The sequence below is a fragment of the Schistocerca gregaria genome, chromosome 9, assembly GCF_023897955.1.
Source record: "Schistocerca gregaria isolate iqSchGreg1 chromosome 9, iqSchGreg1.2, whole genome shotgun sequence".
NCBI classification, from domain to species: Eukaryota; Metazoa; Arthropoda; class Insecta; order Orthoptera; family Acrididae; genus Schistocerca; species Schistocerca gregaria.
In genome coordinates, this window is record NC_064928.1 from 161,896,442 (window position 1) to 161,902,441 (window position 6,000).

A 6,000-nucleotide genomic window follows, 5' to 3' on the forward strand; every position below is an offset into this window, starting at 1 on the left:
CAAAGATCTGAATGAAGCTTGTGTGGAATATGGAAAGCAAATAAACACAGTAAAAACAAAGAGTATGGTCATCAGTACAGGATGCAGACTGTCCAATATTAAAGTAGGACAATCTACCATTAGCCAAGTAAGTGAATTTAAATATCTCAGAGCCCGCACCTCGTGGTCGTGCGGTAGCGTTCTCGCTTCGCACGCACGGGTTCCCACGTTCGATTCCCGGCAGGGTCAGAGATTTTCTCTGCCTCGTGATGGCTGGGTGTTGTGCGATGTCCTGAAGTTAAAGAGGTTTAAGTAATTCTAAGTTCTAGAGGACTGATGACCATAGCTGTTAAGTCCCATAGTGCTCAGAGCCATTTGAACCATTTTTTTTTAAATATCTCAGAAGCAAAATAACTGAAGACTTTAGATGTCCCCAGGAGGTGAAAACTCGAATTGCCATAGCGAAGGAGGCATTCAACAGAAAGGGGAGACTCTTATGTGGCAAATTAGATCAAGGACTAAGGAAAATGCTTGCCAAATATTTTGTCTGGGGTGTGGCACTATATGGGGCAGAAACATGGACTCTGAGACGAGAGGATGAAAGAAAGGTTAGGAGCATTTGAGATGTGGATGTGGAGGAGAATGGAGAGAATAAGCTGGATGGAAAGAGTTAGTAATGAAAAAGTATTGGAAAGGGTTGGTGAGAGAAGATGTCTGCTGAAGGTTGTAAGAGAAAGGAAAAAGAACTGGTTGGGACATTCATTGAGAAGGGAGTGCTTGCTAGTAGATGCTTTGGAAGGATTGGTTTGTGGGAGAAGACTGAGAGGAAGAAGGAGATACAAGGTGATAGACGACATAAAGGGGAGAGGAAATTATGCAGACCTCAAGAGGATGGCAGAAGCCCGGACAGCCTGGAGAACTACCATGTGAAAACCTGCCTTTAGGCAGAACACTGATGATGATGATGATGATCATGAACACCCTTCCGGTTCGCCGCGGATGGGCCGCTCAGCATAGATGGCCACTATGTCGAGCTACCCTGGCGTTGCGATCGCGGATGGCTCTCCACGAATATAACCAGAAAAACTCTGCGTTAAATGCAACATGATTTTCCCATTTGGTGAAATCTCTTTTCTTTCTAAGCCACAACATCCATTACTAAAGCTTCTGATTCAGGAATCACTTACGAAACCACTAAATACCGCGAACTCCACCTACGCGTCGATTGCAACCATTGATTAATGCTACCCCACATTTTTGCATTCATGCTGATCAGGGTGGCGAGTAAGCCTTTTTTTCAGCACGACCATGCCCCCCCCCCCCCCCGTCCTTCCCTCATTACCCCGTTGCTACTAACTTATACCCCTGCCGTTCTTTGGAATTGCCAGTTCAAATAGCCCTGTGACATAGTACGCACGAATCTGTTCACTATAGACTTTTCACCCGCCGCTACAACCTCAGGTAATTATTTACTATCATCCACTGTAATACTTCCCTTCCGTAACATAATTACCAGCTGGAGCTAACAACATTAATTAGTGCTTACAGGTAGTCAAGTAAGACCACCTGCATTCTGTACCACCACCTGTAGTCATGACGCCCACTATTAGTGTTTTAACGCCTTCTTCTGTTGTGTTACCACAATGACATATTATTCGGTGCTCGCCCTTGTTGCTACTGCTGTCGGCCTTCCTCCAGCCTTGTTTTTTCCTGTAAAATGACAAAGTTCAAGAAAAATATACGTCCCGTCAACTGTTCTGGGTTTTGAGATTGTCAGGGTGTTGTCATATGGCATAAAATAAGCTTATAAAACAAAGTTGCATGCGTAGAGAAACACACAGGCAAAACACTACAAAAAATAATTAAAATGTGTATCTATCGTGAGAAAACAGCTAAACATTATCCTCGTCATATTGATAAAACTTCAAATAAAAGAAGGGAAAGAATGCACTGAGTTTATAATCATATCATAAAATACGAAACGATTCACAGTTAGAATGTGGTTCTGCGCGACACTGTAAACAGACTTCTGACTGACGGGAGAAAAGCACATTACTTGTCTGGCGGGGGAAGAGAGATATGCGTGTGACGTCGACAAACGTAAATGGTCAGTCCCTCTAGCAGGTTAATGGAGTGGGTACTATATGTGGCGTAACGCACGTCTTGCGGGAGGGGATAGAGCAGAGAGGTATGTGCAAAGGTTGAAAAATGGTGATATCGGGGGAGGGGAAAGGGCATGTACTTGAGGTAATCTTGAAACAAACGTTCTTTGAAGCATAGCTGAATCCAAGTTGGTAGAAACTACCAACAGGTAGTTGGTATACAACTGGTTGTTCAACCCTTCAAACATAACTCCTGAGTTGGACGGGTGATTCCGATCTTCACTGTCATTTGATAGTCCAAAAAGTGTTGTTTTCTTCCTGTCCTTCAGAATTTCTTGTAATTTTAGCTATCATGAACAGTTTGATAATAATAGTTACTGTATCAGGTATGTAAAACATTGTGGTTGAGTGATACTACTAGGAAAAATATTGAAACTGTGTGACGACTGAGAAGTTCTCAACCATTCAGATCACATCTTGGTCACATTTATACCTTGTTAATTTTTATTTTCCTTACTTTTAACTAATTAATTTACATGTGAAGCTAAGTGATGTACGTGGGCAGTATTATTCCATTATGTAATTTAAAATGGTTTTTAAATGAATCGGTGTGTTTCATCTTTCATTTTTATCAGATTTTCTATACTATTTGGCTGTATTGGACGTTTCGAATGATGCATCCAAGTCCAGGTAGTGACAGCACATCAGATACCCTGGCTACTTTATGTTACAATTTTTACAGTTGAAACTACTGAGTAGTTATGACATAGGTGTAATATTTCACTTTCTTCTCTTACTATGTGTTCGTATGTATTCCAGTATGCCACGTTTTGAAGAACGATTGCTCTATGAAGTAATTTAAGGTACTTTCAAGTGAGAATGTAGTATTTTGGTATTAGATATTCATGAGTTTCGGTGTGTAGCATTTGTTATCCCCTGAATTCATCCATAATTCCAGTATTTTACAAGAAAACTTTTGAACCTTGTATTTTAACATGAGTTAATGTGGTTAATGATTTTCATGTGATTTATGGAACATCATCTCTTCAGATTGCTAACTGCATTCTCCATTCTACTGAAATGTGTTAATATTTTGTAGCCTCTCAACCTTTTCCCCGTAACTAATGTGTGGAGAATATAGCAGAGTTTTATGTTTGTTATCACTCTTTTTTAAATGTACTTTACCCTGTTCTTACCCAAGTCAGATGTTAAGGATTGCATTAAGTTGATTTTTTTATGTTTTGTACCCAAATACTTTGATTAATCTAGAACTGAGTATTCTGTCATGTTGTTGATGCATTTTATTTTTGGTATTAGTTCCACCATATAGCAATGAGATTAATGTTTGCCAAATAATACAAACAACGCCTGTAATTCATTAAAAGATCGGTGCTGATTCAGTTCAGCCACCATCTACTCCCTATGACAACGAGCTTGTACTGCAACAGCAGATTAATAGCAATTTTTTTTCCTGAACCTAACAGAAAGCAAAATAGTTTATTCTTCTTTTGTGAAGCTTTCTAGTATAATTTTAACATCGCATGTTTTAAGAACTGATTATATGTGTTGTTTTGGCAGAAGAGCCAACACTGTGTTACTAGTGGAGGCCGAAATGCAAGCGTTTTAGCTCACGCAGGCTGGCGTGAGGAGGGAAGGACTATACTGACGTGAGGTCTGGAACATGACAAGGAATTAGAATTCAGAAAGCGGACGTAGCTAGTTTGATACTTAACTTTAATCCATTAATGATGAACGTCGCTTTTGATGGTACATAATTCACAATGTTATCTGTTCAGAATACATTCATAGTAACTGAATATGGCGCCTTGGTTCAATTGGTTCAAATGGCTCTGAGCACTATGGGACTTAACATCTATGTTCATCAGTCCCCTAGAACTTAGAACTACTTAAATCTAACTAACCTAAGGACATCACACGACACCCAGTCATCACGAGGCAGAGAAAATCCCTGACCTCGCCGGGAATCGAACCCGGGAACCCGGGCGCTGGAAGCGAGAACGCTACCGCACGACCGCGAGCTGCAGACAATATGGCGCCTTGCTAGGTCATAGCAAATGTCGTAGCTGAATGCTATGCTAAGCTGTCGTCTCTGCAAATGAGAGCGTATGAAGACAGTGAACCATCGCTAGCAAAGTCGGCTGTACAACTGGGGCGCGTGCTAGGGAGTCATCTCTAGAGTAGACCTGCCGCGTGGCGGCAATCGGTCTGCAATCACTGATAGTGGCGACACGCGGGTCCGTTAAGCAAGTGTGGTGTCTGGCGGTGACACCACAATATGGACAGTGATAATTTCAACCATTGCAGGAGCTATTGTGATTTGAATACTTAATATTTTACTGTTTCCTTAACTCATGAAATTTGATAAACTTGACGATATGTCCCCTCCCACTTACACTAAATGAAATATTGTAACAGATCTCTCCCATAGTATAAAGATCACACTACTAGGGCAAACCGTCTTTCCGAGGAGGTTTTTTTGTGGTTTTAGGGGGAAAAAAAAACCTACTCGGAATGACCGTTTGCCCTAGTAGGGGCCTTTATACTATGGGAGGGATCTGTTACAATGAGAATGAGTGACTGATGTCGGTTTGTAAACATCGTTTGTCACCATTTCCCAGGAAGAGGGAAGGAATATACAGTGTGACAGCCAGTCAAGGAATATTTTAGGGTAATTGATTTAAAAATTTATTTCAAAGGCCCAGTGAAATCTTTACAAGTTTTCTTCCAGAGTAACGTACGCTGTATCTACGTGACACAAGTCGCCTGTCTTGCAAAACCGAGGCAGTTCTGTCCAGTTACAGCTGCTGACCAGAAACGCCCTGAGACCTTTGCTGAAACTGCTAGCGAATTCACGCCATTGGTTTTAGCCAGTGGCGTGTGTGGGACGCAGGTCACGTGTGTGGACGCAGAAGTGTTCTGCGGTGCGGAACACAGTTGCCTCTCTCTCTTGTAATCCAGACTTCGAGCAGAATAGACGTCTTTTCGGAAGGCGGAGCACCTCCAAGGCTGGCCTAAACCTGGCAACTTCCGACCCTACGTTGCGCCCCTTTGTACACCGTACATTGGAATATATCCTCTTTATTGTACCTTATTTCCTGTATTCCGACTCTCAAATCCTGACCGATCAACCTCTTGCATGCTGTCATCACGAGAAATATGTAACAACCTTCTCCTCTTACCTGCCCGTATACATTAACAAACAAAACATGGCGTACGTCTTCGTTGAAAATAACAAGAAATACATGAAGTGTAAATGTCTTAGTTACAAGTAATACACGGAGGGTGGCTTCGCAACATACTGGCAAACACAGTATCAAAGAGGCATTAGTTCCAGAAATTCCCACTGAATCGACTTTAAATGACTGGCATAAATAATTAGGTTACCCTGGCTGTTAACGAGACTTTAGACATGCGCCAGAATTAATATGTGAGCTGAACAAGTCAAAGAGCGAGTCATGTTGCGACGGGGCGGGTTGCTCTCTCAGTATCCTCTAAACAATCCGTGCACCGACCTGGATAGACTTCAGGTTGTTTACCCCTTCACTCTGCGACGGTCGGTACTGCTTCAGCCGACAAAACCAGCGTTGATGAAAATTCGGCTAAATACCTAGCACGCAAAAGTCACGTATCTCCAGTCCATGGCCAGTACTGAAAGTTAGTTAAACTATCGAGTGTCCGGGATTCTCACGTGAATTGTTTGAAAAAAAATGTCTAAAATTTCCTTTGCTTGATTTATTGACATTAAAACACGGAAAAGGCTGTAAACTCCGTGTTTAATATCCCAGTATCAATTATGCAATGTTACTGACTGTCTCTGTTACAAGTTCACATCCGAGAGCAGAGAGAAGACATTTAGGCCGACCCGATACTTTGAACGGGTGAACGCCCTAGACAGTCA